The sequence below is a fragment of the Protopterus annectens genome, chromosome 9.part0 (assembly GCF_019279795.1).
Source record: "Protopterus annectens isolate FY-2018-M chromosome 9.part0, PAN1.0, whole genome shotgun sequence".
In the NCBI taxonomy this organism is placed as follows: Eukaryota; Metazoa; Chordata; order Ceratodontiformes; family Protopteridae; genus Protopterus; species Protopterus annectens.
This window is the reverse complement of record NC_056743.1, coordinates 188,014,372-188,031,501: the sequence shown is the minus strand read 5'-3', so window position 1 is coordinate 188,031,501 and position 17,130 is coordinate 188,014,372.

Sequence of the window (17,130 nt, the reverse complement as noted above, 5' to 3'; positions counted from 1 at the left end):
AGCTAGAATAATGCTAGTACCAACTCACCTATTGTCCACACTAATGTATGCAGCACCTATTCTTACCCATATTAGAAAAACAGACCTGGATAAACTTGACTCTTGCTATAATAAGATTGCCAAGTTTGCTAACAACTCCTCCTTCAGAACACACCACTGTATAGCTCTTAGGGACCTACAATGGTTAGAATTTCCACAACTTCTCAATTTCCACCAGCTAGTCATCGCGTACAACATTCTAAAATATCCTGATAAAACCCCATCACTAGGGCAACTACTAACTCAATACACAGCAAATCACCCACTCCGCTCTAATGACAAAATCACTCCTCAGTATCTCTAGAGCTAATAATACCGCAGGAAAAGCACTGTTCTCCCACACAGTTGCTAAAAACTGGAATACCCTCCCCCCCTTCAGTAACAGCAAGTGCCTCTACCTCACACTTCAAAAACACCCTAAAAGCACACCTACTGAATACCTGGTTATGTTCATGTATTACATAAAAATAAATGCTTCCTACCTCTCACCCTCCATTGACAATGATGTCTTCTAATTACTTCACTGTAATGCTCTACAGCACTAACAATTAAGCTATCGCTAGTCAGTAGCTCATCAACCATGATCACTGCTGATATATATTCTGTGTGTATTCATATTTCTAGCCTGAAAATGTGAATCATGTTTTAATATGTCTGGTCTGTCTAAAAATTCCTACATGTAAATATCTATTATGTCTTGTCTGTCTATAAATTTCCACATGTAAAGATCTATTGGTGTTCTTCACTGCTAGCTTGTTCTTGTAATTCTGTTTAAAACATGTATTGTTATAATTCTGTATAAAACGTGTATTATTGTTATAATTGTTGAGCTTTTCTCTCTGGGCCTTCACTGTAAATGGACCTAGTCCAGTCAGATTTTCCTGGTAAACAAATGTAAAATAAATAAAAATAAATGTTACTGAGTTAAAGAGCGAAGTGGAAAAAAACTTGCATAAGACTTTGATAAGAGATGTATTGTCTGTGATAACAGAATCATTAGATAAAAAATTTCAGAGCATTACAAGTATATAATTAAAGGGCTTGTTCAGAAATTCAAGTTGTACAAGGTCAAAGCTGAGCACAATAATGATGTGAAAATTTAAGCTCAGAGCTTCCTTATTGCCTGCCTTGGATTGCTTCTAAAACCATTTGGAAATACAAAGCTGATGTAAGTATATATTTTTTTGCACTTGCTCTGTTTCAGTGATATTTAACAATTCAGTGCTGCATTTATTTATTTGCTTGAATTTATCACTATTTTTTAGCCTGCACCTATTAAAGAAACTCCATCTGTTTTGCATGTTGTGAACATTTCTCAGGGTTAGTGAACCCATTTCCAAGGATTCTTGACATTGCAAGAAAACTTACTTCTGTTCTAAAGCACTTGTTACTGCACTTAATCTCAAAGTACACTGTTTTTTTACATTTGGAGGGGTTTTTTTCACTCTAGAGAGAGCACGGTGCTAAATTCAACCTATCCAAGGTGGGAACTACTGGTCCATAGCTTTTGTGTTTTTATATGATTGGCCTGAGGGTTTAACTTTACAAAAGTCTTTCATCCTGCTGGTATAAAAGAATTGCATTTTTGTAATATTGCGCTCGCTCATTCAGAGCGTCCTTGTTGTCTGGCTTTGATTGCTTCTAAAACCGGTACTTACGTATTATCGCAACCAGATTTTAGCGATAATACTACTTGCTTCCTGATATCGAAATCTGACTGTTTTTGTTGTACAAATGTCAGCAAATGTCTTTTCTTTCACACTGAAGGTTGTTTTAAGACAAGTTGTCAAGAACAATGGAGAAAGCCAGTGTGTCGCTGTGGCTGTGTGCACTTTACTACCAGCATGTGTGAGGCTATCTCATTTGTGCATTAACGTGCTTGCAGCCACAGCGACAGTAACTTTTCACGCTGTTCTTCGTAACCCTTCTTAAAACCACCTTCTCTCAAAAACACTCCTTTTTTTTCTCAATTCCTTGTCAAAGTGCATGTCACAATACATGTTTGCAATTCAGTATGACTCCAAATGGTGAGGAGGCATCCCTCTGTCTGTTTTAATCCTAGAAATGCATCTTAAACTAAGCAAAATACTGTGTTGTATGAATCTCAGGAAAGCTGTGATACCTGAAACCCAAATGCAATTATGACTGTTATTCATCAGCATTTGCTGCCATGAAAAAAAAGGAATGTTCAGCGGGCGGACTTTCAATAAGCGACATGCTGCTGGCAGTAAAGTGCATAAAGGAATAACAGCATGTTTTTTTTACATTTTATTGAAAACGCTCCCAGAATAAACTGTATTGTTAAAGGAAACACACTATATGACTTTTATAAATAACTAACGGTCAGATGTCGATATCGGGAAGCAAGTGGTATTACCGCTAAAATCTGGTTGCGATAATACGTAAGTACCGGAAGAAGTTGCTGTCTAAGAATAAAAAAAAAAAGAGAGAGGTCCCAGCACTGGAAGAGCACCCTGTTCTGCTTGAACAAACAAATAAGACAATTTGTAAAATCCTCTAAGGGCAACTTCAAAAAGTTAGCAACCATAGATAAGGATAACTATAAGGCATTCTTCAGCTGTATCCGTAACCTAAAAGGTAGGACTCAGATGTGTTCCGAACTAGCTGTGGATGGCATCACACACACCGATCCTGCAAAAATAGCTGTTATTAGCTGACAGGTTTGGTGAAAATATCACCCCCTGTTCCTCCTAACATTCCACAAAGCATTCCCACTACATCTTCCCCACCTTAAATCTTCAAAGAGCAAGTCATGAATGCTCTCTCTAAGGCCAAAAACATAGCATCTGTGGGACCAGATGGCACTCAAGGTTGCATTTTAAATAGTCTAAAACATGAGTTGGCAACTCCATTAAACACTCTGTTCAACCACAGTCTGAGTACTGGTTTTGTCCCTGCTGAATGGAAAACAGCAGCTGTCATACCCATTCATAAAGGAGGCACAGCAACAGACCCTGGGAACTACAGACCCATAAGCTTAACCAGCTTTAATCTGTAAAGCCATGGAACAAATCATCATGGAACTTATAAATAAGGTTATAGGTGATCTCCAAACCCTTGATCCGACACAGTTTGGCTTTTGTCAAAGGCAGATCATGGCTATTAAACCTGGTAAAGTTCTTTGAAAACATCACCAAAGCCATAGATGAAGGCAAATCTGTACATACAGCCTACCTTGACTTAGCCAAGGATTCTTGACATTGCAAGAAAACTTACTTCTGTTCTAAAGCACTTGTTACTGCACTTAATCTCAAAGTACACTGTTTTTTTACATTTGGAGGGGTTTTTTTCACTCTAGAGAGAGCACGGTGCTAAATTCAACCTATCCAAGGTGGGAACTACTGGTCCATAGCTTTTGTGTTTTTATATGATTGGCCTGAGGGTTTAACTTTACAAAAGTCTTTCATCCTGCTGGTATAAAAGAATTGCATTTTTGTAATATTGCGCTCGCTCATTCAGAGCGTCCTTGTTGTCTGGCTTTGATTGCTTCTAAAACCGGTACTACGATTATCGCAACCAGATTTTAGCGATAATACTACTTGCTTCCTGATATCGAAATCTGACTGTTTTTGTTGTACAAATGTCAGCAAATGTCTTTTCTTTCACACTGAAGGTTGTTTTAAGACAAGTTGTCAAGAACAATGGAGAAAGCCAGTGTGTCGCTGTGGCTGTGTGCACTTTACTACCAGCATGTGTGAGGCTATCTCATTTGTGCATTAACGTGCTTGCAGCCACAGCGACAGTAACTTTTCACGCTGTTCTTCGTAACCCTTCTTAAAACCACCTTCTCTCAAAAACACTCCTTTTTTCTCAATTCCTTGTCAAAGTGCATGTCACAATACATGTTTGCAATTCAGTATGACTCCAAATGGTGAGGAGGCATCCCTCTGTCTGTTTTAATCCTAGAAATGCATCTTAAACTAAGCAAAATACTGTGTTGTATGAATCTCAGGAAAGCTGTGATACCTGAAACCCAAATGCAATTATGACTGTTATTCATCAGCATTTGCTGCCATGAAAAAAGGAATGTTCAGCGGCGGACTTTCAATAAGCGACATGCTGCTGGCAGTAAAGTGCATAAAGGAATAACAGCATGTTTTTACATTTTATTGAAAACGCTCCCAGAATAAACTGTATTGTTAAAGGAAACACACTATATGACTTTTATAAATAACTAACGGTCAGATGTCGATATCGGGAAGCAAGTGGTATTACCGCTAAAATCTGGTTGCGATAATACGTAAGTACCGGAAGAAGTTGCTGTCTAAGAATAAAAAAAAAAAGAGAGAGGTCCCAGCACTGGAAGAGCACCCTGTTCTGCTTGAACAAACAAATAAGACAATTTGTAAAATCCTCTAAGGGCAACTTCAAAAAGTTAGCAACCATAGATAAGGATAACTATAAGGCATTCTTCAGCTGTATCCGTAACCTAAAAGGTAGGACTCAGATGTGTTCCGAACTAGCTGTGGATGGCATCACACACACCGATCCTGCAAAAATAGCTGTTATTAGCTGACAGGTTTGGTGAAAATATCACCCCCTGTTCCCTCCTAACATTCCACAAAGCATTCCCACTACATCTTCCCCACCTTAAATCTTCAAAGAGCAAGTCATGAATGCTCTCTCTAAGGCCAAAAACATAGCATCTGTGGGACCAGATGGCACTCAAGGTTGCATTTTAAATAGTCTAAAAGATGAGTTGGCAACTCCATTAAACACTCTGTTCAACCACAGTCTGAGTACTGGTTTTGTCCCTGCTGAATGGAAAACAGCAGCTGTCATACCCATTCATAAAGGAGGCACAGCAACAGACCCTGGGAACTACAGACCCATAAGCTTAACCAGCTTTAATCTGTAAAGCCATGGAACAAATCATCATGGAACTTATAAATAAGGTTATAGGTGATCTCCAAACCCTTGATCCGACACAGTTTGGCTTTTGTCAAAGGCAGATCATGGCTATTAAACCTGGTAAAGTTCTTTGAAAACATCACCAAAGCCATAGATGAAGGCAAATCTGTACATACAGCCTACCTTGACTTAGCCAAGGCCTTCGACACAATCCCACATTTGGGCATCACTACTGAACTCTACCAGTTGTATATCAACCCTTATGTTGTCAGGTGGGTTGCTAATTGGCTCACTGACAGATCACACTCCATCAAAGTTGGGGACTTTATCTCAGCCAGCAGACCTGTCAGCAGTGGAGTTCTACAGGGGTCAGTGCTGGGGCCACCTATTGTTTGGAATACTGCTCTGATGTTCAGGCCAAAACAGAGGGGCTATGGCTAAGTTTGCTGATGACATTAAGCACAATCATTGAATCCCTAAATTGTCACTATACTTCAAGAGGCACTTACACAGACCACAGACTGGTGCCAAAGCCATGGACTGAAAGTCAATGCTAAAAATATGCATCATCATCCCCTTCAGCAGAAATGATATCTTTGCAGACTATCATATAAATTTTAATACCCTATGCAACAACTCAGTAGTGAGCGACTTGGGGAATGCAAGTTGACAGTAGTCTAAACTTAGACCACCATGTGTCTACTGTGGTAAGGAAGGTATTCTATGTTGCACACCTTATTAGCAAAGGCATTGCCTCACAACCAAAAGAGGTCATAACTCCCCTGTACTTGGCCCTCATCAGCTCAATAATTGAATACAATGCTTCCTTTGGTATCTATCATACCAGGCACCTGCAGTAACCTGAGAGACCTCAGAGATTTCTAACCAAGAAAATTCAGGGTCTCCAGCACATGTCATGCATTGACAGACTGAAGTCACTGTCACTGTACTCAGTAGCATACAGATTACTTTGAGGAGACTTGTGCCTGGCTTGCAGAGCACTCTTGGATCCAAACCTAATGGAAATCCTGCACATCCACAAATCGAATGGGACAAGGGTCATCTGCTGCAGGGACCTTAACCTGGCCAGTGACATAAATAGGACCTGCCGGAGAGACAGATACGTCTCTCAGAAGTTGCCACTCCTCTGGAATAGGCTATCAATTCACATCAAACAGAGCCCCTCCATGACCCTGTTTAAGGGTAGCCTAGATGGAAAACCATACATTTTTTCTGGGGATTTCACCTATGACCCTCCTAGATATGGGCAGTCGTTGCTAACTAAGATCTCCAGTGTAGGAAAGATCCTTTTATCTTGGGTTTCTCTAGCATTATGTTGGCTACACATGGCTACACTTAGAAATACCTTTGGGTCAGTAGGCTGGTAACCATCTATGAGCAGAAGAGTTAAAACAGAAATCAACACAGGAAACCATAAGATATTCAAGATGGTTCAAAAGAACAGCTGTGCGATTAGAAATAAAACCTCGCACTAAGTGCGGTGATAAACATTAGAAAATAAATTGGAGTATTTAATCCAACCTGTATTTCATGTGGTATTATTTGTCATTTTGTAAAATGTATACAAGAAACAAAATACAACTGTTTTACAGTAATTGCATTTTACTGAGTGTATAAATGGCCGAAAAGATAAAATGTTTCTTGGTGGAGTGCAAAAGCACAATGCAGTATTAGGACAGGGAGAAATGAAAATATTTTTGGTAAGAAAAATAGTACAAATCACTGCAGAAGCATTACATTTAATTTATGCTACAGCATATGGTATTATAATATCCATTTAAACTTCAAAGTCGCCACACACCGGCAGTAAACCAGTTTACCCTCTACTGACATATTCTTGGATTAAGTAAAGCCTTTAGACATTGCTTGCATGTAGTTAGAAACATAGAAAATATAATAAAGGTTTGTCTTGGGTTGTTTCTTTGGAAATACAATAAATCAGTCAAATGTACTAGGTAATTTGACACATGCAAAATACAGTATAAAAAAGAATATGGTGTAATGAAGAAAATCGGTAATATACTGGGAAGGAAGAAATTGCAAATCTGAGCTGGTAAAAATATCATTAGCAAAATGAATGACACTACTAGGCAGTTTCAGATAGTTCTTAATAACGCTAGCAGGGGATATAATTGTTTTGAGGTCAGTGAAAGTTAGATATGCAGCAAATAAAAAATGAAGCATGACAATTAGAAAGGTGCAGAATTAGATCTGTGAGATGATATTCTGCAGAAATATAGAGATGTATTTATTGGATTTGTCTGTTTACCCAAAAGTATTTTATCAGAATATATAATGATGTAGTACCTTTAACTCGTACACTAAGGAAAGTACCAGCAGCTTTTATGGAGAGAGAACCGTGTATAAGAACTGACAAGAACAGCGTGTGTTAAGCAGTAGCGTTTGATGGAGTGGGTTAATAGGATAGTTACAGTGGTAAAGCAAACAAGCTCAGAATTTGTATAAACCCTCATAATCTAAACAGAGTGAATCAAAAGGAACATTAGCCATTTAAAATGTGGTTTCAACCATGCCCAGTACCAAATATAGTTCTGCACTATATATTCTTCAAGACTTTTGGTAAATCAGATTGGATAAAGCTAGTTCAAAGTATGTGCTTTCAATATCCTACTGGGAACATACATATTTCTAAGACTGTTTAGGGGCACTTCTTCAGCTGTAAAAATATACCAGAAATAATAGAAATTTGGATGATGTGGTTATTATAATACGTGATATGCCTGTCTGTGGGCAGCAAGATAGAACAGTGTAGTTCTAACCAAGCTGTTGGACACACAAAGGCAAACTGATCTGAAGGTGAGGAAGAGAAAATGTCAGATGGATGTGAGTAAGTTCAAAAGCTAGACTCATATTTTGACATTAGAAGATGTGAAGTCAATTCTGGAAAAGGTCAGAGGCATAGTAAGTAATTAGTAACTAAAAGAGAAATCAGATTCAAGGAACCAGGTGAAGAGGCTGACCTGCAACCAGATGGCTGGACACTTTGAAGACAAGCATAGGGATGACGCTGAAGGACCTTGCCAGACTAGCATGGAATCAGCTTCTTTTTGGATCTTTAGTTCATCAAGTTGCCAGGACTTGAACCTGAGTCGATGGCACCTAGAGTGAGAGAAGACAAACCAACTCTTCTAAGACATCACAGAGTGGTACAGTATGCAACATATCCGATATTGCAGTACCACTAAGAAAACTACTACAATATGATGTGGACTGTTTTTGGTCAGCAGAGTAAAATGGAAATTAATATCTCTATAAAAGATGGTAATAATTTATTTCAGCAATTTGTAGTACAGTCAGATGTGAGCAGATTGGATTGGGACCAGTGATAAAGCAAGAAGGTAGACCAGTGGTGTAACTAGAGTTTGTGCCACCTGGGGCCTTCTTTGAGTTTGCCGCCCCTCCCCCCTCACAAAATCATGGTCAAAGGGGGCTCCTCCCATACACAGCCCTCCCCCCTGCAGCCATTCCAGTGTTTCATTACTGGATATTTCTCCCCATTTACCATAAACACGTTAGCGTGCATACTGTTTTATACTTTACTTCTGCAGTTATTAGAATTTAATTTAAAACATTTATTTTAAATTTTATAGCGCAAACACTAATAGACATCAGCTAAACAAAGCAAAACAGACTTAGCATTAAAATTTCTCTAACCTTGAAACTCACATTCATTGAAACCCCCATTCAAAGGAAAATGCATCTGGCCAGAGGTGGATAAAGTTTACCTTTGGGCTGTTTTCAAATCATAGGACCCTTGCACATATATTTAGGACCATGCAATTGTACATGTGTTCTTTGATTCACCTTCCTGATTGTATTAAATTATATTATTTGTATAATACAGCACACATGTTGGATCATAGGAGGTTACTAGGCTAATGACTCTGGAGTGCTTACAAGCCTATCCAAGAGTTTATCCCCAAAAAAGAAACCACAATCAACACCTGCTGCCCCTGTCAATGAGGGACACAGGTGGAACCCCTGGGAAAAAGTCAGTGATGTACTTTGCTTGACGTGTATGAGGAGTCTTTTTTTCCAGAGATGGGGCAGCCTCTGGGAAACAAACCTGTCTCTCCAGCAAGTGTTGTTAATGTCCCATATTAGATTTAAGCCTTTAGATTGGGTACTATGCGAGGAGTTAGACTTATGGATCTGGAGCATATCTAGTAGAGCAGGGTCTGAGATTGCTTTGTAGGTGAGACACAGGTCGCCTCTGAGAAATCTGTATGATACAGAGTAGAGTGATGGTGATTTGAGCCTGTCCACATAGGACAGCTGTTGGAAGCCATAGATTCTCTTTGTGAGGTATTTCTGTGGCCTTTCCAGTTTGTGCAGGTGTTTGGAGAGGTACATACCAGATGAGGCATTGTACTCAGTTATTGGCCTAATGAGGGAGGACTGCAAAGAGGTAATAATTCCTTTTTTCTGGTTGCAATCCCTTTACTTATGAGATGAACCAAGTAAAATGCTTTTCTGACCACTGCCGCTACATGATGGTCAAATGTGAGATTGTTGTCGACTTGTGTACCCAGGTCTCTCACCACAGGTTGTGTGCTTTGGGGGTTGCCACTAATGAGGTAATCTTGTGTTTTAAATGTATTGTTTTGAACATTTTTACAGTAAGCAATGAAACAAAATGTATGCACCAATCATGACAAAACTGCCCAATTCAGAACATTTCCATCATAAAAGTCTATGCAAACTTATGTCATTACATTCTACTAATTATCAGTAAAATGCACAATCTCTGCGGAAATAAAAGTCATCTAAATAATTCCACATTGAAGAGATCTGTAACTAATGAAGAGGTTGCTGCTAGCAAACAACTTTATATTTCATTGTTTCATCTATGAATAAAATGCCTGTTGCCCTTGAAGAATAAATAGCTTATGTTACATTAAAAAGTTACTGTAAGTTGGTAATATTGCAATAGGGAATGGATGGCAAACCTGATTCACAGTTACTAGGTTTCTCCACCAGAGGAGGACATTCTCAGGACTGCAGCATCCACCCCCTTTAAAGTACAACACAGTTCAGTATCAGCAATCCCTCTACATACTGCGGAAGTAGAACCCACAGCCTTCTGCATCAAAAGTAGGTTTTCTACCTGTTGTGCTACTAATAATGCTTTTAAATACTTTGGCACACTAGTGATATAATTTGCTAAACAACAGCTGCAAATTGCAAATAGACTTGGCATAAGCAGCACTAAACTCTTCCCCTGAAGCTCTCAGCTCCTTGTAAAATATTCTTGACACTCAAGTATAGCTCAACTTTGCAGCACAAGAAATGTGGAAAAAGCCAAAATTTATGGGGGGACAAAGGGCCAAAACCAGGGGCACATTTTAAACATTGCTTGTATAAGCTTAAAAAGTTGCTAGAATAAAATATTTTGTGATACCAAGTGTTTCCTGAAAGATAGGAAGACTGAAACTTAAATAGCTGTCATTATTTAGTGAATTCAGTCCTCACTGATTTGCCAGAAAACCACAATTTTTAGGAGGAACAGACCAAAAGTATGAGCTGAGCTAAACATTACAGACATTCACAAGTGTTGGTGAGGGTAGAAAGTTCAGGGTTTTGTTTCTTGTACCCAAGGTACAGGGTTTGAGCCTGAGTAATACTAACCACAAGATATCCTTAACTGGGGCATTTTACACACACACACACACACACACACACACACACACACACACTTATGTAAGCAGATCGAGCACACAGTAAAAGCATCCGTACATGTTAGAACACCTACAAATTCCACACACAGTCTGTGAACTCTGTAGCCAAAACAGATCCACACACAGTAGTAAAGCCAGTAGCAAGTTTAGAACACTTACAAATTCCAAATCCAGTAAAGCACATCGACCTGTTATCACAAAGCAAATTTTCTGTGAATGTAAGCAGATTGAACACACAGTAAAGCATCTATGAAAGTTAGAACAGTTAATTCCACACACAAACCCATTTGAAATTGCATAGGTTCATAAGTTCATAGATTAGTAATAAGCTAACTGCCCTTGCGAGCCATTTTAAGCCTAGCCAATTATCCCTTGTGAGACTGAAACTCTGCACCTTGTGTTTAGGCCACCCTCCCAATCCCATGTGGGTGGAAAGCATAGAACAGGACATCTGTGTGATAATGAATGCACAGACATGACTGTTAAAGAATGACCTTAAAAACAAAACAAAATTTTATTTTAATTAAATGTGATAATGTGACAAGTGCCACCTAGGGCAGACCACCCTACTTTACCCCCTGTAGCTACACCACTGAGGTAGACCTGTAGTATATGCATCTAGAGGTTTAACTGAAGGACAAAGTATATACAGATGTAAATGGAAGTATCTGTTGAATACAGTTCTCAAATGATTCATGACTATACTTATGGCAAAGTAGTATTAGTAATATCAAATTACAAACCACTGCAGACCCTGGTCCCATGGCTCAGAGGAATGAAGCCCTGACCATGACCCACATGACCAGTGCTCAGTTAGTGGCATGGGTGCTGGAGGCACCATGTTCGGTTTGAGCGGCCAGTGTGCCTTCTCACTCATTCTGGTAGGAAGAAAGCTTCACGAGCCTAGTGAAGCAGCGATATTTGCTGGAGAGCACAAATATCAGTGGCAGTAATGAGTCTAGGAATGCTCACTCAACAAAAATATCTGGGACTTTGTACATGAAGAGTCCCATGTGCTTTCCCTAAGAGGCAGCTGTTACAAAGCTCACACCGCCACCACTGGAATTATGGATTAGATTGGTTCACCTGACCAGCTGACTGGCCCAGTCCATACAACTGGACTGTCAGATTTTAAAAGGGATGTGGCTGAAGCTGGTAACTTTGAAACCAGGAAACATATTGACCATAGCATTCTCTACCTTTTGCTGTGAATTGCATCCCTGCTAAACTAAACAAAGTGGGAACAAATATGTCATAGATCTGTCATCATGCCTGGGGGCCCAGTGTGACTTGAGTTGGGGGTAATGATCTTACCCCAGGGCCCAGTCCATTAGGAGGAATGATGGCCTATTGGGTGACAGTAGTAGAAGCACTGGGTCAAGTTACATATATGGAGGATGAGGACCAAACCTTTGCAGCATATCTTTACAAAGTCCCTTCACAGTATGTCAGATATATTAGACAGTGCTGTTAATTTGCAAACTATGATCTGATGTTTTAGTGTGACCTTGTAAAACAAATTTACATATGTGGTCCACTATACATAGCTTATGTAAATAAGCAATAAAAAGTTCACTACACAAGGATATAGAAATGAGGTATTCTACAAGTAGGCAACAGATGAAAAAGTCATTGAGCTAAGAAAATGCACAGAAGAAGATGAGGATATGCAGTTATTAAAATACGCTATCATAAAGAGTTAGCAAGAACAGTTTACAACAGCATGTGATTATGCATGCAGAAAGGAAGTTTTCATTGTCAAATGTTTGAAGTGTAAATTAAATAAAATGATAGTATGAGTCAGACAAAAAAGCAGCTTTAGAAAAAGTGTATAGAGAGATCCAGCGTGATTATCCATGCAGAAATGAACTGAGTGTAGAATGCTCGAAGTGTAAATTAAATAAAATGATAGTTTGAGTCAGACAAGGAAGGTAGCATAAGAAAAGATAGATAAACCACATTTAGGAGTTGCTAAATGTCTTCAAAAAAAAATGTGATTGACACTAGCCAAAAATGCCTGAGCAAGTAAAACTGAGGTGTACAGACGTAATGTGTATCATAACTGGAATACTGAACAAGTCTTCTGTGTCCATTTATTTCACTACCAAGGGAGTTATTACCTGCTGTATGTTGATTATCACATATTCCCAGACGTCATTTAGTTGGGTAGTGTAGTGTGTGTCTTCAAGAGCTATATATCAAGGCATGGTTTAACTGAATATGTTATTTCAGATAATGGGTGTCAGTTTATTAGTCAGTAATTCAGGAATTTTACAAAAAAATGATAAGTTAAAGGAACAGCAGCTAATGCCCCTTACCATTAGTATAACAGACAGGTAGAAAAGAAGATCCAGACAATTAAAATCTGATGAAAAATTTGATATTACATTAGTAGGAAAAAAATTTTCGAATGTAGAAATACACGTCTAAGCAGTAAGCTTATCTCTGTCACAATTATTTATAGAAAGGAAATTTAAAAGCAAGTTTCCAACTGCTGCTACAAATTATTACCAGAAAGCACCAGTGACATTTTAGACTTGCTGAGGAAGAATCAGATAAAACGGAACATTTTATTATGACAGAAGAAAGAAAATCTACTTTGAGTGAAGTTCTGAAAAGTGTAGAAAATGACAAGACGTAAACAACTGTAATGCTTAATGCCATAGTGCAAAGGTCATCCTATATTAATATCTCAGATTACCAAGTATCTATAAGAAATCATTGCCAGCACTTCTGGAGAAAAAGTAAGGAAGATTAGGAAGTTACGTTATAAAATTAAAGTTTCAAATCACTTCATGTGTTTCTGTGTTCTCAAGGAATTGACAGAGAATGCTGAATCTGACATACTGTATCAAGAAGAACCAAAATGTACTCCTATTCAAATATAAAAGAATGAAGATTTTTAGCAGTATGTAAGCTACATTTAGCAGCAGAGAATTCTTAAAATAATGAGTGCGAAGGTCAACAACATAAGTATCAGCAATACCGAAACTATTAAATATCCATTAAAAAGTTAGAGACACTGTGTATACAGAGAAAAGCATTGGAATGTGCAGCCAAAACATATAACTGTTCCTGTATCACCCTTGGATGTTGTTGTTGTTTGTCTTTCTGCTTTTCCCAGTTAGGGGTCACCACAGCGGAACTCTGGTCCGCTAATGATTGGTAGTTGTTTTTTATGGTGTTGAGTTGCCAGCCCGATGCCAAACCTTCAACGAAGGCATGCCCATTCAACGCATGTCTTTCAAACGCCAACTCGACCGCGGGGAGGACATGCAGACTCCACACAGAAGGCACTCCCAACCCAATCCGAGAATCGAACGGGAGAACCTCTTGCTGTGAGGCAACAACGCCACCGCTGCAACACTGTGAAAGAATTCTGTATCCCCCCAGGATAATTCTGGATAAATCTCCATATTGCCTGGCTATACAACTTATCTTTAGTCTGTTCAAGCAAGCTTCTTGTATCTACCAGTGCCGATTTGTGTATATAAAATGGCTGTTTTTATTCTTTGTCTGTTTTTACTTGTTCTTTCTGATGGCTACTTCTTTTTTGGGTGGGACTTTTCCCCCGGGTCTCTGCTGAAAAGGGGCCACCGGCCGATTCAGAGTAACCCGGCAACCAAATGCAAACTAAACAAAAATTTGTTAACTGTAGTGGGGTATTGATCTGATCAACGTGGTCCGTTTTCAGACTTAATTCAGGACCACATTCTGGTTAATGGACTTGCTTAAAGTCATACAAGATATAAATTTAGTCTGAGACAATTAAACACTACGCTACAAGTAGCAGCTTGTTAGCAGCTCGTAGCCTTAATAATCTGTACAAACTGCCAATATTTTTAGAGAATACATTACCAAGCCATGTACTTGGCTTTTACATTTGCCTCAGTGTGTCTGATACCACCACAATGTCAGGTCGTTAGGGGGTGATGGTTCATTCATTGACAGGCACTTACGTAACATAAAGCAGTGAGCCCAGTTTTCCCTTCTTACTCAGCCTTGACTACCTTTTGCTTTATTATGTATATTCTCCTTTTACTCCTCAGTCTTTCTTTGAATTCTCCTCCCATATTGCTTTATTTTAACTTCACTCTCTACTCAAACTGTATTTATTCTAGGCTAATCATTTTTGCCTTAACCAAGCGACTTCACATTATTTTTGAGTATTATTGTCGTCTTAATATTTCTTCTTTTCCTTGCACTCATCATAATATTATTTTGCCTTTTTTAACCTCTGCTGCATCGCTTCACAGTAGAATTAAACCGTATTTAGTAATTCCTGTCGCCATTCTTTTCTCATACCTGCCATTCACCTTCCATACATTACAGTCATTTTAATTTTGGTGTATCATCATTTTCTAATATTTATTTATAACAGTTGTCTGGCATAATGACCTATCTCCTTGACTTCCTATAACACTCTGTTCCCCAAGGCTCCATCCTTGGTCCCCTACTATTCTCACTCTTCACCAGTGATCTATTCACCGCCACCAAGCATGCTTCTCTTATACAGTATGCAGATGACTTCATCCTCATCTGCTCAGCCCTAACTATACCTGAACTTCACAAGATCACACAGGTAGCCTTTTCATCTGTAGAAAGCTGGCTATCCAATGCCCAGTTATTACTCAACCCGAGCAAGACTAAACTCCTTATCTCCCAACCCACTAAATCTAACCCAGTTATCCCCCACTTTAATATTCTAGCCAAAGACGATACTGTCATCTCCCCAACAGAACACACTAAACTACGTGGTGTTGAGATTGATAACAATCTCAGATTTGGCACTCACATTTCTCTTACCATAAAAAAGGTTCAGAAAAACTAGGTGCATTGTACAGAAAAAAACAATTCTTCGCCAAGACAGCCAGAAATTCTGCTGCCAATTCCCACCTAATCTCCACTTTACTCTACACCTTTCCAATACTTACCTACCTTAGACAAACAGAACTAAACAAGCTCAAGGCTTGCTACAATAAAATTGCTAAGTTTGCCACTGGTGCATCTTATCGTAGCCACCACTGTATCTCATTTAGAGAACTTGACTGACTTGAACTCCCTCAACTTCTTCACCTGAATCAACTCTCCCTTGCCCACAAATAAGTAAACCATCCTCTTAAAGTCCCATCCCTTCAAAACCTTTTCCAGCCCTACTGCTCCACTAGATCTCTATGCTCCAGCAGCAAAAATCTACTTCTAGTGACCAAACCCAAGAGCTCAGTGGGAGAAGCACTATTCTCCTGCATCATATCCCGGTTATGGAACAATCTCCCCTCTATAACTACACTATCTTCTTGCAGTCGCTTCAAGACTGCACTAAAAGCTCACTTAAAAAGTCTCTGGTTATGCCCATGCACCAATCCCGACTAGTAATCTTCCTTTTACCTCCCCTTCCTTTCCCCTCCCCTAGCCACCCTGCCTCACACCATCTGATCATTGCAATCCTTCCTCTGCAGGCTCTAGCTCACCCTTTACCCTCCCCTTCCCTTCTCACCCAATCTCTCAGACCTGTTTTAACATGCTTAACTACCTCACTTCATCTCAACTCCAAATACATATCCAACTGACTTACACCTAGCTTCCTCTCACTACCACATATACTACTCACTCAGTCTCCTCTTTTACTCCTTTATCTTCCCCTTCCATACCATTAGCCCTTCTAGCTTCTGCTTTATATCTGCTTGAGTTTAGTGCAATATTTGTTTATAAGATTTGGGTATATGAGTTTAGAACAGTATCTGTTTGAGCTTAGTAGTATCTGTATATACATCCTACCTTTATTCCTAGGCTTTAGCTAGATATTGGTATATCTGTACATTACTGTCTTTCATATTATATGTATAGCTAATGTTTACTGCAGTATGTTTTATTTGTTGTTGTATGTATATTCAGTTGTTCTTCGTGTACTCTGCTGCTCATTTATTGTTCTGTGGAGCTTTTCTCCCCGGGCCTCCACTGAAAAAGGACCTGTGTCCAGTTGGACAAATGGAAGTAAATAAATGAATAAATAAATACAATCTATTGTGTGTTATCACTGTTGCTATGTATTTGCTTAACTTTACATGACTGGTTTGGTTAGTACTGTGTTTGATAACTGTTCATCAACCTTTGCTGATTTAGGTTCATTTTGTTGAAATGATGTCCACATGCTGTTGTAAACTACTGTCTGTGTGATTTGATATCTGTAAGGTTTATAAATGACACTATTAGAATTTATTTACCATGATTATGCTACTCATAGGTTGGTACTGGGCTATCTGCCCGAAGGCATATATTAGCCCAGCCACATTGTGCGGTATTCACCACCCCTTTAGTAGTTCCCTAGACCCTTGTACTAGCAGCTAGTACCCTTGGACCCTATCTAGTAGTGCTGTTGGTGTGATCCCTGGTGTGAACTTTCTGTTACCCATCCACTCATCAAGGTTCCTCTTGAAGAGTGATAGTGAGGGGCTCTATCTTATGTAGATTGGGACCCTGTTCCATAGTAAGGGAAGTC